The sequence below is a fragment of the Lepidochelys kempii genome, chromosome 1, assembly GCF_965140285.1.
Source record: "Lepidochelys kempii isolate rLepKem1 chromosome 1, rLepKem1.hap1, whole genome shotgun sequence".
Classification (NCBI taxonomy): Eukaryota; Metazoa; Chordata; order Testudines; family Cheloniidae; genus Lepidochelys; species Lepidochelys kempii.
The window spans coordinates 305,966,360-305,986,416 of NC_136380.1; the positions used below are offsets into that span (position 1 = coordinate 305,966,360).

General features: G+C 45.0%; 1 protein-coding gene across 4 annotated transcripts in view; it reads left to right on the forward strand.

Moving 5' to 3' along the window:
• The first annotated feature begins 612 nt into the window (after positions 1-612).
• The window catches only part of MET (MET proto-oncogene, receptor tyrosine kinase), a 118,108-nt gene continuing 98,663 nt past the window's right edge, over positions 613-20,057 (forward strand). For 2 of the 4 annotated variants that reach the window (XM_073328145.2, XM_073328152.2), the window contains exon 1: positions 613-801. The gene's annotated coding sequence lies outside the window, so the exon portion shown is untranslated. Of the gene's footprint in view, positions 802-1,178; positions 1,602-20,057 lie in introns of those variants that run through there. The other 2 variants (XM_073328149.2, XM_073328146.2) reach the window with 2 other exon arrangements.

A 20,057-nucleotide genomic window follows, 5' to 3' on the forward strand; every position in this document is an offset into this window, starting at 1 on the left:
GCGGTCTTTCCAAGGTACTCTGGGCGGTGCGTGGCACTTCGGGGGAAGTCCGGGTCCCCCGGAGTTTGCTTGGGGGCAGTTACACAACGAGGGAGAGGCAAACAGCGGCAAAGGTGGAGGGGAATCGCGATGGGTGGCAGGGCCCAAAAGGCCACTGGGGCTCTGCGGGGCTGGCCAAGTTTGGATCCCCTCCCAGATCCCCATTGCCCGCTCCCCGAGCCAATGCCTCGCTTGTTGTCCCCGCTGAGTCGGGCTCGTCCCTGCGCGGCAGCCCCGGCTCCGCTCAGCAGCCGGCCCCGGCCCCCGGCCGCAGCTCGGAGCCCGCCTGGGCTTAGTCCCTGGGCTGCTGGCCCAACTGGTTGAGGGGAGCGTCGCAGGAAACTCCCCCTTTTCAGCTGGAAAGTTGGGGCGCGGGGGACGGAGCTGAGGGGCCGGGGGGCTCTCCACGTGAGCAGCGCCGCCCCCCCCCACCTCCCCGGGAGAGGGGGAAGGGCCGCTTCCTCCGCGCTCCCGGGCCCCTGCGAGGCAGGCGGTGAGTCACGGCCAGGTCAGGACCGCGCGGGGCGAGGCGGGGGAGCCGAGGCCACCCGCTGATTTACCGCTGGGAGCCGCCACGGGAGCGGCAGAGGCGCCGAGGGAAGAGCGCAGCGCCAGAGTGACCGGCGCCTCCAGGTGCCTTGGGGAGCAGCAGGGCGGCGCCCACCCCCCAGCAGCGACGTTGCCTCCAGCTGGCGGGAGCGCAGCGCGGGAGTCGGGGACCCAGATGCGGAGCAGCTGCCTCGGCTTCCCCGCCCGCTCAAGGTACAAACGGAGAGCGCCGGGGACCGGCCTGTCCAGCCACCCGGCGCCTGGGTCAGTGCTCAGCCCCCGCGTTGCAGGAGGGGGATTCCCCCATCGCCCGGCTCCGCGAGCTGGAGCCTCAGTGCCCCGGGGGCGGGGAAGGGGCCAGATCCCGCCGTTCTCAGCCTGAGCGAGGTCTGGAGGATCTGGCCCCAAACTCGTGCGAAACCGAATCGATCCCGTTGGCTGTGGCCGCGGACTGGAGCCCGCGGCCGGGGGGCGGGGAGGAGGGGTTAGCGCACTTGTAGCTGTCAGTAAGCGCGGGGACAGCAGGCGGGAGAGACCGGGGCAGTGGGACGGGCCGCGCGCTCCTGGGGCTGAGTCAGGGGGAGTTCTCCGGGCGACCGCAAGGAGCGCGAGCCTGCATGATTCAGGAGTGAGTGACTCCGCCGAGGGCGGAGGCGGGAAGGTGAATGAAGTGTGTGTGCGTGTGCGGCGCTTACAGTCATCCACTCTGGAACCACCGCCGCCTGACTCAGCCTGACGGCCGCGGCGGGGAAGCGGCCAAGCGGCGCAGTAGCCGCGAGGAGCCCCCGCACCCTCCAGCGCTGAAAGGGGATCGCCTCGCCCTGCCTGCAGGTGCACGTGCATCTCTGCTGGCCTCCTTCGCGCTGCGCCTCCCGGGCGGCTTCTGCCCTCACCCGTTCCCAATGAGATGACCCCGCTGCTTGGGAATGTAGCGGGAAGCGTTGGTGTCCGGCTAGAAACCCCTAGAGGGGACCCCAGCGGGAATACCGCGTTGTTGGCTTTAGCAGAGACAGGTACTGTATGCATGTTGCACTGCCCTGGCGTGGGAGTCAGTTAAGGGGGTCAGATTAATTCCGACCCGGGGAAACGTCAACTCCACTCTGGTGTCTTCTGCATTAGTGTTTTATTTTACAGCAATCGCTGCTTTAGCAGCTGGAAACTTCCTGGGTTTGAGATGTAATAATAAAACCCTTTACCACCCTCCTCTGTGTAAGGAGCGTCAGAGAGTCTAATTTTGACAGAATCATGTCAGTTCTTCTAAACTTTCATCAGATGATTATCTATATACTTTTTTCATTTTTAAGGTATCCTAGTCAGTTACTACAAGGGTAATTGTTCCAAAGGGCATTAGAAAGAAAATGCCACACTTACAAAGCACTCTCTCTAGAAATGTTGTAAGAAGCATCACATTGTATAACACAATATTTAGGCTTGTATTTCATATGGAGCCATCCACCTACCGTACATATGTTGTTTTTAACATGCATCTTGTGTACTATTTTTCTTGTCAACTATTACACTTTCTCTTTGTGACTGTCTATTTGCAATGATCACATGGACCGTTAGCTGTGCTGTTTGGGGCGTAAGAGGTGCAGAAATGTAAATGAAGTCAAAGGCTTTGGGTTATTCAGATGGTTTTGTCAAATTTAACTTGAAAGTTCATTTTAGAAAAAAATGTGTTTTAAATATTTGGCTACTGATAAATTCTTGCATAGTCAGTCAGGCTTACATCAAGTTAAATGCTTTTTTTTTTTTTTTAAAGTATACTATCTTCCAAATTACCAGAGTATGTACTTTACAGATCTGGTGTATTTAAAATATTTCTTGCTGTTGTATTGTAGATTTTTTATTTTAAAGATTAAATTTGTCCACGATTAGGAATAATTTACACTCTGTAATGAAACTTTAGTACTGTGCCCATATCAACATTAAGTTAGATGGTCTCTTCTTTATAAATATTTATGTATGTTCTAGAAACTGTAAATATTTAGGTTAATCCTCACCCCCTAAAATGTTGAATATTTAAATAGTACAAATACTTTAATATCTGTGCAGTTCATTGGGAGTTGTTGCATTTATAATCTACAGGATTTACTTTGAGAAGCTGCAATGTATGGATGTTTTCAGTTTTCCCAAAAAACCTTTGCATGTGGTGGTAATTCATTTGCTTTTGATATATCTCATTCAAAATGTCCTTTTGCATTGCTGGCAAGCAGAATTAGGTGGAAATCATTTTTGAGATTCAAAAGGCACAAACTCATACTTAGGCAAGGTACAAAACGTCTCACTTCTCTATAAGAGCTGTTTAAATATTTGCAGCTAATATTTACAGTGTGTTATCCAATAAAGACCACAACGCTGCTGTTTTGCAAGAGTCACACATTAAAAACAAAATAACCTGAGAGATTAACTATCTCATTGTCCTTTGCACCCATTACCTCCTTAAACCTTCTGTAGCCATAGATAATTTGTAATACAGGTCTTTTAGTACACAATTGATAATTTGAAGAAAGGTAAATACACCAAATTAGTTATGTACAACAATCGTTTTTAAATTCACATCAAAATCTATTTCCAGAGGGTTGCAGAAGTTTTGTCTTGTCTTTTGTCTTAGTGTTTTTCAGAATTTATGACCATTCCATAACACTTGTTTCTCTTGAGACACAACTGCAGATGTTCTTGTTAGAGGGTTGCTTTCTTTACAAAAAGTCATTCTGAAGCCAGCCTATGGCTTACAGTTGATGGTAATGCAATGGGAAACAGAGTAATTAAGGCCTAAGTCAATTAGAAACCCAAAACTTAGCACAGGTTCATTGAGAGGTTCATGAATAAAGAATTGTTAGCAAATTTTGGCCTCTTACCTCATCAAGTCTACAAGTCCCTAACATCCTCTTTCCCCCTCCCTACTGGCTCTGAGACCCCTCCTTCATTTGTAATCTTCTGGGGGCTTGCATGGTGACCTGCAACCCCCTTCTGCTTTGTCCAGTGCTGTTGGGGGGCCAAGTGGCTTTTCCTCATCCTTCTGTGATCCTCCAGGTGGCTGCTCCACATTGTTTATCTCAGAGGGGAAAGGGGATGGCCTCTTCGGTCTGCTGGACTCCAAATCAGAGTAAAGACATTCTGGAGCTTACCCCATCCAACTGGCAGCTGTGTAGCTGTAAACATGCCTGACTCCACAGCAGCCAAGGGAACCTGACGCCTGAAAGATACCTCAGAAATCAGGGCTTCCCTAGCTACAGTGCAGACTCCAGGGCAGTGTCCACACAAGGAATTCTGAGGTCTCTCTCAGGACCCAGCACCCCTTTGTAGTAGGCACTTATCTTAACTCTACTCACTTAAGAGAGCACATTGGGACAGATGCAGTGTTTTCACATGTTTGTACAGTGCCTAGCACAATGGGATCCTGCCTGGGATCTCTGGGCTCAATAGTAATACACATAATAAATATTAATAATACCAATGATAAAATGGGGAGATAAAAGAGCAGTCACCTGGTATCCTCTGAAAATCCCAGGACCAAGACATGAAACACTGGCCCCAAGGAGCCTTAAGGATCCCAATTCCAAGGTGTGTTGGCGGGGAGGGAAGAGAGCGGGGAATTCTCAGGGATATTTGCCACCTGTCACTCTGAACAAACACATATGGGTTTCTTGTCTGCAAACCAGCTCCCCTAGCTTTAGTACATGAAAACCATGTGACCAGGTTTCCCACACTTATGGTCATTACCTCTTTGGGCTGCATTTAAAGCATTGGCACAAAGACCGAATGTTTAACAGCCCATTACCAGTCAGTGGAGGCATCATCTTGTGCATCTTGTCTATGATTGCCTCCTTTATAGAGTGTGTAGCCATTGAATTCACAATATGCAGATTCTAGCCATGCTCTTTCTAGTTCCCTAGTCTACCCAAACCTCTCCACTCCTACGTACTTCTATGGGGTGAGCCACTGTGGAGATGAGCTGACCACAATGTAAAGTATTGATCTGCATGGGCTGCCCATCCCCCACTGTGCAGCCAAACCATCAGGTTCTGTTTTGTTGGGCTTTCTTTCTGAAGAATGTATTTATCTTAGCAATGGTTTTAACAAATCTATACCTCATCCACAGCAGCTAACACAGGCATGTTAGCAGAAACCATCTTCAAAGCAGTTTTTTCACCCAGGGGAAAAGTAGTGTAGACAGGGCCTTAAAGAAAGGAATAATTAGGTGACCTCTTTTCCCCAGAACATCAGGCCTGTTTCATGTAGAGCTGTTTGAAATCCCACAAATTCTCATTACTCTTAGAATCGCTGACCTTGTGTTGCTTTCCTTGTTTCAAATACCTTTTAGGAAATCAAATCAGGGTTGCAATCTAATTTCTAAAGGCATTCATACACATGGTATGTGTGCTAACTTGTTTCCTTTAACATTAACAAATCTCCCAAATTGCCAAGCTATTTGCCTTCAGGAATATTATTATGTTGTACAGGAAGATAGAGCATTTTTCCTGCAATTTTAAATATGGGAGAAAAAAAAAGGTAAAGTTATTGGGCCAGATTCATCCAGGATGTAATGCCTGTGAGGGAAAAGGTGTTGTTTTAAGGATGAATTTTGCTCAAGGAGATGGAGGGCCATTTCTTGTTTTGTTTTTAAACTACACAATTATATTGTTATGCCACCTGATGTGATCAGATAGTGCCTGATACAAAGCCCATTGCAGTCTATCCTGTTGACTCCAAGGGGCTTTGAATCAGGTGGGTACTGTTTGCACAGATATTTGGGTTGAGACATGAAACTGAAGCAAGAGAATTTGGGGCACTCAGTAGTTACTCCTGGGGGAATTCTGCATCACTGCACATGCGCAGAATTCATGCCCCCTGCAGATTTCTTTGCTTCCCAGCAGAAAAATGACTTCTGACGGGGAAGCAAAGGGAAACCACAAGAATGGTCATGCGCCCATTTCCCGACAGTGCAAGCAGGTCGGTTTGGGCACCCACAGCAGCCAATAGAGATGTAAATCACCACTCAGGGCGGGTGGTGGTCTGAGTAGTCATGCATGTGTGAGAGAGACTGTCTCTCTCAACTGCTGTTGTGGTGTGCTCGGCATGGAGGGGCAGGGCTTTGGGGTGTTTCTGAAGAGGGAGACGCGGGGCAGATTCTGTTCCGTCAGGCAGAGGAGAATGTAGCAGCCTGCCTGCTTAGTGAATTGTTCCCATTGTTCTTATTGAATTCCCCCAGGAGTATAAAACAGGTGTAAACATTTTTACATTTTACATCTACATTTTACACTCCTTTTACATTGCCAGAGTGATGTAAAGGAGCCGTATTGTAAAGGACAGTATGGCCTTATAAATGCTTATGGTGCTTTAGTGATTAGAACTGGTCTAAATTTTTGGACTGAAAAAATTTCCTATCAAAATGTGCTCCATGAACTGTTTGCTATTAATCTTTTTTGGAGATGGTCAGTAGCCAGTATAAATTGTGAGTTTGAGTCCCCAGCCCCCACTTGCTCTTCGTTTGCCTAAGATGTAACAGTAAGCATATGGATGCATATATTTGTTGACTAATAACTTGAAGTAAACCGTCAAATACTAGCTACACTACTATTAGGCAGAGGGGGTTTGGTGATTTCCTCCAATGCTCCCCACTCCCATTTTCCATCCATTGTACTGTAATTTTAAATAAATTACAAAAATAATTGAAACCAGCTGGATTATATTGCATTATTTTGACCAAAAAAATGCAGAATTTTGCAGAATTTTAAAATATTGTGCGCAGAATTTTTAATTTTTTGGCACAGAGTTCTCCGAAGAGTAGGTGGTGTACAATTTTGCTAGAAGATTTCAGTAACAATGGTTTTCATAACATACCGATATCTGGTGTTCTCAAACTTCATTGCACCGCAACCGCCTTCTGACAACAAAAATTACTACACAATCCCAGGAGGGGGGAAACAAAGCCAGAGCCCACTTGAGCCCCAGGGCCCAGGTTGAGGGGGCCAAAGCTTGAGCACCTCCACCCTGTGCAGGAAGGGAGGAGGGGGACAAAACTGAAGCCCAAGGGCTTCAGCCCCAGGCAGGGGGCCTGTAACTTAAGCCCCATCACCCAAGGCTGAAGCCCTCAGTCTTTGGCCCCAGGTGGTGGGGCTTGGGCTTCAGCTTTGGCCTGGGGTCCCAGCAAGTCTAAGCCAGCGCTGGCAACCCCACTAAAATGTGGTGCCGACCCACTTTGGGGTCCCGACCCACAGTTTGAGAACTGCTGCAATATATAATAGTTGCAGAAGAACTTCAACAGAGAGTCTTTGAAGTGTGTTTTACAGTTGTATGATACAGCTTCTTCTACTTACTAGCCCTAGGGAAATCAAGATGAAATAGATTTTTTTTTGTAGGGGAGGCAATCCTGGAATTCATCAAATTCAGATGAAGCCTTATGTGAAATGAAAAATACTTAAATGCTGTGCCTTCAAAGAATTACTATTTTATTCAGTTTCTTATACCATGCCCATCATTGTGGTATTTGATCCCCAGCGGCATTCTGTTGTGTATGCCACAGCTGCAATTCTTGTCTTATGAGCTATGTCTGCATAATTTTTCTTCCTGTATGGTAAGGTACAAATAAGGATTCATATCCTTAGTCACTCTTCTCTACTATAGCTCCTTCATATTAATGCTTCTCCTACTAAACAGCATCCAACTTCTTTTGACATGTGCTGGCATAATTTCTGCTAAGGATCAGTGATCTAGCTTGATAAATTTAAAAAAATAAGGCATATAACTAAATATATGACATTCATTGAAATTCATTTTTTACCACAGAGCTACTTCATTTCAAACATATAGAAAATAGTAAAAGATTGCAGATGCAATTTGATTAAATCTGCAGTTGTTACCATTTGCCTTCTGAAAATTGATTTTCCCCCCAAAGCTTGACATGCTTACTGATTAAAAACCATGCACAGACTAAGACAGGTTTCATTTGTTTGTGTTTGTATGCCATCCATGCAAGTTCTAACAGGTTTTGAAATGTACTGTAAGTCTGGTATACTCATAACCTACTGGAAAGGGTGAACTTACTTAGCAATGGCCATTTTTGTTTTAAACTACATGATGACACATCTTTAAATTCTATTGTGTAAAGAAAAACACCTTCTTACTGTGGAGAGATTTCCTGTTTGTGTGTGTTTGCTGGAACTAAACCTTCCCCTGTGTGTTGACCAAACTTTTCTTCGTAATCCAAAATGGTAGTTACAAGCTATCCCATGAGCTTACTTTTTTGGACAGGATATTTTACAAAATAACTGTGCATTTGGAGCTGATGACAAAGTATAGGGGCCAAATTATGCCCTTGGTTACACTCCTGCAACCTGACTGAGCTTACTTATTAAGGTTGCACAGGTGTAAATCAAGACAGATTTATGTGGCTATCTTTTATTGATACAGTCACACATTGTAAGTTTCTCATTTCCCACACGTGTAGCTTTTGACTGAAGACAAATACTAATGATACATAGGATCTCGCCCACTGCCATAATAGCAGGAGCAGGTAAAATGTACTTTGTTGTGGCAGGATTTGATGAGCGAAAACCCCCCCAATTGTGTTAATTTGTGGGAAAACATCAAATCTCTTGTCAGTTTGTCATAAATAGAATTTTAACAATGTAAAGCAAGTTTTTACTTTTTTAAAAACAATAATGGTTTTAATACTTAAATTTAAGTGAGGGATAGAAAGAGATTTGATGTCTGTTATAACAGGAGCCAAAGTATTTTTTATTCTTTTAATGGTAAAAATTGTGTCTGAATTTCGTGTATGAGGAATCTGTCTCTCTTGCGGGATCTAATGTTTTTGCAGGTGGGAACGGGATGACAATGCAGGAGCGGAGGGGAGTGGGTATTGCAGGGCAGGGCAGGAGCAGGATTAAAAAAATAGTCCCGCACAGGGCTCTAGTCCAGAGTCTGTCTTGGTCTGCTTTCTCCTTACCACAATTCTCCCCTAATGACTCATTGACTCTGTTAGAGCAGAAAGGTTAAAACTTTACTTTTACTCATTCATTTTTGCTCACTAGGAAGTGGTTTGCAGGACTGGGTCCAACATCTCTGATTCAGGGCTGAGAATTTTGGGCAACCCCTCCACCACTGAGCCCCATTGGCTCCGATAGTTAGGGCTTTTGTGGGTCAATAATTAGTTGTAATTTTTTCTTTATAATAAATAAAGACGTAATGTTGGGAAATATGTATCTGTGTAAAATATCTCTAAATATGTATTTTACCCAATGTGCAGCAGCTGCTTCATATCTTTTGAGAGGTAATATATAAGCTATCACCCTCTATTTTTTTATATCTTTATTTAACACTGAGATGCCTCTAAGAAATCAGCCAGTTTAATCCTGGCTGAGTTGAGAGGCAGATGGGGATAGCTGCCACTTACTTTTATGTATAAAAGCATTATCTCCTTTTGACCAAAGCAGTTGCCAAAATTTGGGGTCCTATAAGTTGTTTCTGTTAGGAGGACATAAGAATGGCAATAGTGGCTCAGACCAATGGTCTATGTAGCCCAATATACCAGTGCCAGGTGCTTCAGAGGGAATGAACAGAATAGGCAATCAGAGTGATCTGTCTCCTGTTGTCCATTCCCAGCGTCTGGCAATCAAAGGCTAGAGATACCCAGAACAAGGAGTTGCATCCCTGACCATCTTGGCTAATAGAAATAGGAGAGATTGTTGGAGTCAGGATATACAAAGTTCTGTTTCCCTGGACACAGTAGGAATCAAACAGAATAGAGTTCTTTGCTTGCAGTTCCAAGCCTCTTTCAGCCAACACTCATTTGCAAAAGCTCTCTCTAGGCTTTTTTTCTCAGGGCCACTCTCCCAGTGTTTGTCCAGGCTGTATTGTCTTTGGCTTTCTGCTTCTTCTCTTGGTCTGCTTCTGTGGTGGATTTTTTTGCTGCTCTCTCTCTTGCACACATATGCCCAGTTAGTAGAACAATACCCAGTAAACCCCCTCTGTCTCCATGTGGTTTGCATATGCCTTTTTTTGGGTGGAGGCTGGTGCTGTTTCAGCTAGCTGCAGAGGTGAAAGTAAGCTGGTCCGGTCCAGTACAGCGTACTGGCAAGAGCCGGCGTGCTGTGCCAGACTGGACCGGCTTCCCCAGCACTGATTTAAAGGGCCCGGGGCTCTAGCCGCTGTGGGAGCCCCTGGCCCTTTAAATCACCGCCAGAGCCCTGCTGCCGTTACACCGGGGCTCTGGCAGCCAGGCTCGGACGGGGATTTAAAGGGCCCGGTGCTCCTGCCACTGTGGGGAGCCCGGGGCCCTTTAAAGCGCCACCAAGCCCCACTGCTGGAGCCCCGGGGTAGCAGCAGCAGGGCTCCTGCAGTGATTTAAAGGGCCCAGAGCACCACAGCGGCCGGAGCCCAGGGCCCTTTAATTCTCCCCTAAGCTCCGGGGCTCTCAGCTGCCTCTGCAGCTGGTAGCTCCGGGGTGATTTAAAGGACCTGGGGCTCCCAGTCACAGCCAGCGCCCCAGGGCCTTTAAATCTTGATTTAAAGGCCCCACCTCTTATGGTTGAGGCCATGCCTCTTCCAGTTGAGGCCATGCCCCCCTCAGGACTCCAGCATACCGGTAAGTCCTTTAAGTTACTTTCACCCCTGGCTAGCTGGTTCATAAAGGAGCTGAATGGTTTCTTACCACTACTTTAAATGAAAGACAGCTGTTGCAACAAGGTTTAATCCAACCCATAAAAACAATTTTAAAAATTGCAAATATATATTAACATTGTATGCATTTGAATGCATCCCTCTTCCCTCACCTCTCCCCCATATGTCAATTGTTTTAGGGCTAGACTGAAGCTTTGCACAGTGTATGCAGCAGAACAAAGCTGTGCTGCCTTAGGAGGAGCCCCCGGGAGGAAGTCACAATTTCTTCCTGGCTCCCACCACTTTGCTCCTGTCAAGGTTCCTTCCCCACTCTGAACTCTAGGGTACAGATGTGGGGACCTGCATGAAAGACCTCCTAAGCTTATTCTTATCAGCTTAGGTTAAAAGCTGCCACCACCAAAGCGTTACACAAAGAACAGGAGAAGTGCCCACTTGGAAACGTCTCCCCCAAAAAATATCCCCCCAAGCACTACACCCCCTTTCCTGGGGAAGGCCTGATAAAAATCCTCACCAATTTGCTTAGGTGAACACAGACCCAAATCCTTGGATCTTAAGAACAAGGAAAAGCAATCAGGTTCTTAAAAGAAGAATATTAATTGAAGAAAAAGAGTAAAAGAATCACCTCTGTAAAATCAGGATGGTAAATGCCTTACAGGGTAATCAGATTCAAAACATAGAGAATCCCTCTAGGCAAAACCTTAAGTTACAAAAAGATACAAAAACAGGAATATACATTCCATTCAGCACAACTTATTTTATCAGCCATTTAAACAAAACAGAATCTAACGCATATCTAACTAGATTGCTTACTAACTCTTTACAGGAGTTCTGACCTGCATTCCTGCTCTGGTCCCGGCAAAAGCATCACACAGACAGACAGGACCCTTTGTTTCCCCCCCATTCCAGCTTTGAAAGTATCTTGTCTCCTCAGTGGTCATTTTGGTCAGGTGCCAGCAAGGTTATCTTAGCTTCTTAATCCTTTACAGGTGAAAGGGTTTTTCCTCTGGCCAGGAGGGATTTAAAGGTGTTTACCCTTCCCGTTATATTTATGACAGCTCCTGTGGAGAAGTCATTCACTATAGCCCTTTGCCAGCTGTATGTTCCTTCTCTTTTGGACCAGCTCAGTTCTGCTGGCTAGTGCCTTGAGGAAGAGGGGCCTACTTGAAGTGAGAAGTACAAGAGGAACAGTCCCTGCTCTTTTCCGTTCCCATGCCCAAACCCACAGTGCAGGGATCTGTAACATGGCCACAGAAACTTACTTCTCCTTACTGCCCTATGTGGCCATGTTAGGAGCCAGGCACAATCTGACCCTCAAATTGTAACTTTTGTGGCACAGGACTCATGAGTGAAATCTGGCCCCATTGAAGTCAGTGTGAGTCTTGCCATTGACTTTAGTGGACTCTGGATTTCACCCCAATGCTTTGCCTGTGTTTGTACAGTACATAGCACAATGGGGATGCAGTCTGCAATATAAATAGCAGAGCTTGATGAATTTTTTCATTTGAAATATTTCTCTGTTGAGAAAAAAATTCTTTTTTTTTGTTGTCAAAATGGAAGCTTCCATGGAAAACAGCAGTTTTCTCAAAAAAAAAAAAAAGATTATGGAAACAAAACATTTTCTGCCCAGGTCTAATAAATGGTCAATGAGAACAACAACCTGTTACAGTTAGGCTGACCACCCATCCCAAATTGGGCAGAACAGGCCCAAAATGCAGGAATACTTGGAGATGAATCAGGATCAAAACTTTGATACTGGCCCTTATTTTTATGGTGAAAACATGGAAAAGCCTAAATCTAAATACCCCCACCTGGATCTGAAGTTTGTGGCTTGGCCTGTTTGTAGATTTTACAGTAAGTGTAATAAAATCCTGTATCTGTAGAGGAACACATTTTTGCACTCACACTGGTGTAAATCTGGAGTAAAACCACAGACTTCAGTTTATTCCAGATTTATGCTGGTGTAGATGAGAGCAGAATTTACCCCTATATATTTAAGACTTGATATTTCTCTGAAGCAGAACTAGAATCTCTGCTTTGAAAAACACAGTTACCACATATATTTTTATATAACTTGTACCCCCACCTCCCAAAAAATTAATTTCTGTAAATCAGTTTAGAGAACATATGATAAATACCAGATGGAGAGTTTAATTAAAGACAATGAAAGGTGACAGTACTTGAATATATGTCATAAGTCGATTAATTACCTCTCCAAAATGTTATTGAAAATGATAAATGAATTACTGGACTAGTATTCAGGCTTCCTGGCAAATTCTAAGTGGATTTTAATTTTAAATACTACATAATACTATGATGCAAATCCCTTGTTTAAAATCTTTAGATTCTTTGCATTTTTTCCTAAAAACCAGAGTTCCGTATCTTGTTGAAAGAAAGTTGGTTGTAATTAATGCTTTGTGTTTGGTGGTGCCATAGGTATCATCCTTCCAGATGTCCCAAAAACGGTGGTTTAAAACTAATACAATCAAACATTAATATTGTTTATGTACATTTAGTGCTTACAAAATAGGGCCCTGGTCTTTTAAATGAGCCCTTCACAGGCATCATGCATACTTGCATACCATGCAGGCTTGGGATACCCAGGAGTCGGTCTATCTAAAGCTCATTGCAACATTGCGGACTTTGAAATCCAATAGACCTCCTACTACCAGAGACTATAAGGCCAGATTTTGCCTTGGAAATGTGCTTAGCTCCTACTGAAGTAACTGGGAAATGCCCATGTGAATTTAAGGACAGAACGTGGCCCATAGTAACTGATTGTTCATAATGGTTATCTTGATTATTGGTTAACCCTTCTGATGAGGGCAAACTTGCCAATGTGGTCTGCCACTACCTTTGGGCAAATGCGCAAGGACAGAGTGTTGCATCAGAATAAAATGTGTCCTTGTTTGCATACACACTGCTCCAGTTTACTAAATCAACATGCTCAGCTTATCTGGATGGGCTACATCTGCCAAATTTAGGACCCCATCTACTCTCCAAACTCAGGTAAAACTCCCACCAACTTCAATAGGAGTGTTGCATGTGTCCTGAGAGCAGGCTAGAGCCCTCATTTACACCTTGACCCCATTTTTTCTAATTCCAGTATTTATAGGGTTGCCAGGTATCCGGTTTTCAACCAAGTACCCAGTTAAAAAGGACCCTAGCAGCTCCAGTCAGCACTGCTGATCAGGCCGTTAAAAGCCTGGTTGGCAGCGCAGCAGGGCAGGCAAGGTCCCATCCCTACCCGGCTCCGCGCAGCTATCGGAAGCAGTGACATGTCCCTCCAGCTGAGGGGTGGTCAGGGGGTTTCGTGCACTGCCCCCACCCTGAGTGCCAGCTCTGCAGCTCCCATTGGCTGGGAACCACAGACAATGGGAACTGCGGGGGCGGCACCTGCAGATGGTGGCAGCACACAGAGACCCCATGGCCACGCCTGCACCTAGGAACTTGAGGGACATGCCGGCCGCTTCTAGGAGGCACCTGAGTTAAGCACCACCTGGAGCCTGAACCCCCTTCCACACCCCAACTCCCTGTCCCACCCTGAGCTCCCTCCCACATCCAAACTCCCTCCCAGAGCCCGCACCCCTCCCACACCCCAACTCCTTGGCCCCAGCCCAGAGTCCCCTCCTGCACCCCAAACCCCTCATCCCCAGCCCCACACCAGAGCCTGTACCCCCAGACGGAGCCCTCACCCCTCCCACACCAGAATCCCCTGCCTCAGCCCGGAGTCCCCTCCTACACTCCAAATCCCTCGGCCACACTCCCCAGCCCAGAGCCCCCTCCTGCAACGCAAGCTCCTGCCCCAGCCTGGTGAAAATGAGCGACCGAGCAAGAGTGGGGGAGAGCGAGCGACAGAGGGAAGGGGGATGGAGTGAGTGGGGGCCGGGGCCTTGGAGAAGGGTGTTTGGTTTTCAGCAATAGAAAGTTGGCAGCCCTAAGTATTTAGTGTTTACCAAGCAGTTTCAAATCTGAATAAAAAATTTACCTGTGACCATTTTGCCTGGCGTTGCCTGCATTTGCTCTACAAATAAGATGGGCAGGGAAGCATAGTACAGTGACATTTCCTGGAGCTATGTTATACTCTCCAATTCTGTGAGTGGAGGGTCTAAGGATCAAGCAGTTCCTTGCCTGGGGAGGCCCAGCTCTGCAACATTGCTCCTCCCTTCTCCTGACTCCACCAAAGTCCCTCTTTGAGGTCTCCAACCAGGCTTCCCTTATGGAAAAATCCTATAGAATTTAATATTAAATTAGAACCTTTCTATAGGTTCTTTGAGTGGTCCTTATAGAATTTAATAGCGAGTTATATTTTTGCTATAGAGTTCTATAGATTGAAAACAAAACAAAACAACCCCGCCACACGCTGTACTATGGTTAACACTTTCTATTCAATTCCATGGAACCTCATGGGTTTCATGTCTCTCAAACTCTATAGGATTACTCCATAAGGGTCAGGATCTTGTGTGCAGGGAGGTGGCAAATTGCTGGATATGTGTCAGGGGGAGGAGAAGGAAGATCATAGACGCAGCACCGTCCCCACCCCCCAATCCCCAGTCAATAAGTTGGAACTTTTATGGGTAAGTTACTGGCAGTAGCTTACTGGGTTTTCCCCTCCATTCTGTAGGTTTTGTAGGCTTCATCCTCAGAGGAGTCTGGAAAGCTGGAAGTCAGCATGGAGGTGTATAACCCTCAGATTGATCTCCATATATCACATGTGAATCCAAATTCTTCAGAAGTTCAGCTGCTTTGTGGGGCTGAACTCCCTGTTTCTTCTTCAGGGTGGGAAAGTGATAACATGGTGCTGGGTCATTATCTGTCTGAAGGACTACTAATTCCTTGTGAATCTGTGTCATTTCAGTTTTTCTGAGAATGTGTTTAGAAGATTAATCACATGATTTTGTTTCATAAACCTTAAGCTCTCATGATAAAATCTGCTTGTGAGTAGTTCAGTGTCATGTTTGCTGCTTCCAGAGAAAATAGCTCTTTTTTTTTTAAACTGAGGATTTTTTTTGCTTAACATGCTTTCAAAAACATATTTTTCGGAAAGTAACACCACACTACTTTCAAACTAAATATAAGTTAGGCCAAACTGCCTTCAGATAAGCACACACAACTTCCATTGGCTTTGGTGGGAGTTCTTCCTGCTTATCTGAGAGCAATGTTTGGCTTGAAGGTCCTTCTGGCTACAACAGAAGCTAATACAAGTTAATTGTTTCTACAGTACAAAACCTCTTTCAGGAAACAACACTAAACAGTAAGAGATAGCTGAAGAATAAGAGACCTGTTTTCCTACTACTTATTGGTGAATCTTTAGCATTTTTCAAATTCAATTCTGAACGTAAGTTATTGACTGAGAAATGCATGCATATTATTAATGGGGCTAAAAGCCAATCAGTCAAGTCTCTGACAAGTCAGTGTATTTATAGGTAAGGCTATGTTTTATTCGGGTAATTTTAGTAAAAGTCATGGACAGGTCACAGGCAGTAAACAAAAATTCACAACCAGTGACCTGTTCATGACTTTTACTATATACACCTGACTAAAACTTGGGAGGTGGGCGGCTCGGGAGGGTGGCCCTGGGGCGTGGTGGGTGCTGGGGAGCGCGGCGCGGCCTGGGGGGGGTGCTGTGGGTGCTGGCAGGGGCGTGGCCCAGGGTGGTGCCGTAGGTGCTGGTGGCGGGGGGGAAGAGTCACAGCCTGGGGGGGGGGGCACGGTTGCTCAGGGCGGGAGTTGCGGCCTGGGGGCGCTGCAGGTGCTGCGGGGGGGGGGGGAGGGCATTGATGGGGCTGGGGCAGGCACCAGCTCCTAGCTCCACGTGCTGCATCCACTCTGCCCCAAACCCCAGTTCTGGAGCTCCCATTATCTGGGAACTGCGGCCAAATGGGAACTGTGGGGGTGGTGCCTGCGGGCAGAGGCAGCACGTGGAGCTAGGAACTGAGGGAGGGGAGTTGCTGTTGCCCTTCCAGGGAGCCTCCCCCCATCCTCAGGTAAGTACCGCCCCGCCCCCCAGCCCAGAGCCCCCTCACACCCAAACTCCTGCTGCTGAGGGGAGGAGGGGCCCAAGACTGCCCCAGCAGAGCTGGTGCGCCTGACCTGGGTGGCTGCCTGAGCTGCTCAGGTGGCCCCCGGGCCAGGCACACCAGCCGCTGCAGAAGTCACGGAGGTCACGGAAAGTCACGGAATCTGTGACCTCTGTGACAAACCCAGAGCCTTATTTATTGGGAATTCAAAGATATTTAAAAAGACAATGCCCATGTCCATTAATTAATGTTATTGGGAAATAATATGTTTTTTCACTCATTCATTAGAGAATAGTTCATTTCTTCATTAAACAATATGTAAGATTTTTAAAGATTTATTGTTTTACTCCCTATCATCCTTTTGACTTATGCCCTGCACAACTCATTGTTTGTCATGTATTAAGGGTTGCTCATTTTAAATGATGAAATATTGAGATTTTGTTATCTTAAAAGTTCTTCTGCCTCTTAGGATGTTTAAGGGCCCAATTCTCCAGTCCTTACTCAGATAAACTCTTTCTGGAATCAATGAGAATGTTGTCTGAGTAAGGGTTGCAAGACTGGGCCTTTAGTTACTTGGAAAAGGTGGCACATTCACAATAAAGGGATATCACTTGCCCAGACAGGCATGTTGTTTACTCACTTCCAAACCCAGGCTTTTCTACAAATATCCAGGTGCATAGTAACTTAGACCTGCCACTCCCCCATCCCTGGCAGCTGTATCCTGTGCAAGTTAAAAGCCCAATTCTGAACCCTTATTCTAGTGAGTAATTCTTAGTCACACAAGGAGTCCAACTTGGGATAAAGGTCTGATTCACAGGAGTGCAAGCAAGAAACTTCAGCTTGATTTCCTGACCCCAGTTACATGATCTGGGTCAGGGATCCAAAAGTCAATACTCTTGTTACATGATAAGGTTCACTGACTGATACCAGGGGCTGCTATTAAAGCATTGAATTCAATGGTGTTACTTATTTGAGCAAGCATTACTCACAGGAGTAAACATTGCAGGATCAAGTCCTAAGTGACACACATATACCAAATAAGCATCCGCTAGTTTTACCCCTGTCACTTTATTTTGCTTTCAAGTTAGCAGGTCAAGTTAAAGACTAAGGGCTGATCTACCCTGAAAACTTACATCAGCATAGCTACGTCACTCAGGGATATGAAAAATCCACCTCCCTGAAAGAAATAGTTGTGCTGAACTAACCTCCGGTGCAGATAATACTAGAATTCTTCTGTCGACCAAGCTACAGCCTCTCAGGGAGGTGGATTAACTACAGAGATGGGAGAACCCATCCCGTCACTGGAGTGAGTGTCTACACTGAAGCACTACAACACAGCAGCTGCAAAACTGCAGCTATGCTGCTGTAGCATTTTAAGTGTAGACGTAACCTAAGGGGGAGCTTTGTCTCTAACTTGTCTTGCCCTACTCATGTGAAAACTACAAACTGCCTTGGCTTCATTAGAATTTTGCTTTCAAGTTAGTTAAACCTTTTTTTTTTTCTAGTGAAGGTACAACCTTATTTTATGAAAGCTGAGATTCTGGAGCACAAGTTATCAATCTGGGGTCGGTGCTGTTACGGTGTAGTGTCCCACACCAGCCCATTCCAAGCCCTTATTTGGGACTCACCCATACTTTTTGGAATTATATAAATGCAAAATCGTAGAGATCCCTGTGGTTTGTAGGACTCTAAGTCAATAACCACCTGCATGTCTGTGGCAGGATTTAACATGTGTTAGTTCATTGCTCCCAAATAGAGAACAGACTTCATAATTAATGAATTTATTTAAAATATCCTCCTCATCAAGACTAACAGCAACTGAAACACATCACACACCTATATAGGTGCAATCCAAGCCCAATATAAAGTAGTCCTGGCCCCCTGAAAGAATACCTTTTGTTCTGCCCCAGCAACTGAGAAGCAGTCTCTGTGCTGAAAGTAGAGTGCTTTTGGTGGAAAGCCCTCAACTCTGGAATGTTTAGTTCAGCAAGGCCAGAGTTTATTAGCCCTTCAGCTAACACTGCTGGGCCTGCCTGTTCATTGTGGGAATGGATAAAATCAAGGCCTTGATGTTGAAGTTTTTAAATTGATTGTACATGCAATATTTTTTTATAGAAACTATGCTTAAGGCTAATCTCTGCCATCAGATCCAAGGCTACTCTCCAGTTTTTACTTGTAAGTGGTAATACTTAGCACGTTATATTTTCAAAGCATTTTGCAAGCATGAACTTACTTATCCTCATGTCACCCTTGTGTGAAAGATAAATAATCTGAAGTCTGGAAGCAGCTTCTTTGCTTATCTTACAAACTCCGGGAATCCTGCTTTCCAGCTCCAAAAAGGTCTCCAAAACTAGGCATGTTTTGGCCTAAAGAGTAAGTCTGAACAAGTCTGAAATTAAATGAAAATCATTTTACAAATGACCCTTGGGACTATTGGTTGTGCATTTTAGCCTTTTCAGATATCTAGCTAATGATATCTAGCGAATGGAACTATCTGGCTTCAAGTCTTTCTTCACAGCTCAAGCAGTATCAGGAGCAAATATTTTGTTTATTTCAGTTTTACTATTTAATAGACACCTATCCCAAGTGCTAGGCACTCAGATAGGAGTTTTAAACTGATCCAAAATGGAGGGAGAAGCATAAACAAAATGACAGCAGATCCCATCCAACACAAAGCCAGACACTTAGCATGAAAATAAACCCACCCCTGCACTCTGACGACTCAGCATCCCAAAACTCTGCACCAAACAAATGGGCTTTGCAGATGATCCTAGGGTGGCCAGATGTCCTGATTTTATAGGGACCGTCCTGATATTTGGGGCTTTTTCTTATATAGGCACCTACTATCCCCCACCCCCATCCCGATTTTTCACACTTGCAATCTGGTCACCCTAGCAGGTCTTGAAGTCAGCAGATTGGGGGGCTTTCAGAATGAAAGTGGGAATGAATTCTGTAGTTGATGGACCCGCAAGAGAAAACCCTGCCAACAAGAACCAAGTTAGTTCCAGCTCAGCCATCTCCACTAATTGTAACAACGTTGCACAGAAGAGAGCTGACCCATCAGATAGGCTAGTCCCAGGCAATTTAGGCATGTATAAGTCATCACCAATACCAGAAACTCTTTCAAAACAGATCAGTAAGCACTGGTGTCATTCTCACAGCGAGCTATTTTGCTTAACAAATGGGTCAGCAGTAGCTCACCTTCTAAACTGAGTTAAGGTGTGACCCTGTCTAGAGTACATTTTAATAATCTAATCTTGTTGTGAGAAAGTGAAGGTTAGCATTCAAAAGAGAAAGTCACAAGCACTGAGCCTAAACACAGATGGGGAAAAAAACATTGCACATATTTGATCATCCAAAAACTACAGGGAATCTACCCAGACACTCAAATTATTAATTTTGGTAACATATGATGGATATACACCACCAACCAACGGTGCGTAGAAGATCGTAGTTCTGTTTTTGTGAAGGATTTAGCAATTTCAGCATTTGGCTTTGTTCTGAATGAAAACGAACTGAAAATTTTGAAGTTTTATGAAGGAAAATTCTGGGGGGTGGGGGGAAAATCATGTTGGGGCAATCAAAAGGTTTTGTTTCAACAAAATAGTTTTTTATTTCAACTTTATTTTTTATTATACAAAATTTAAAAATATTCAAAACAAAAAGTTGTATCCAAAGGAAAAATTGAAATATTTAATTTTAAAAAATGTCACCATTGTCAGAACTCTTTTTTTCCTGGTTTTCTTCCAAAAATAAAAATCTGGCAAAATCAACCCAATTTCACAAATCATTTTATTTCAATGGAACCACATACTCTGACAGAAT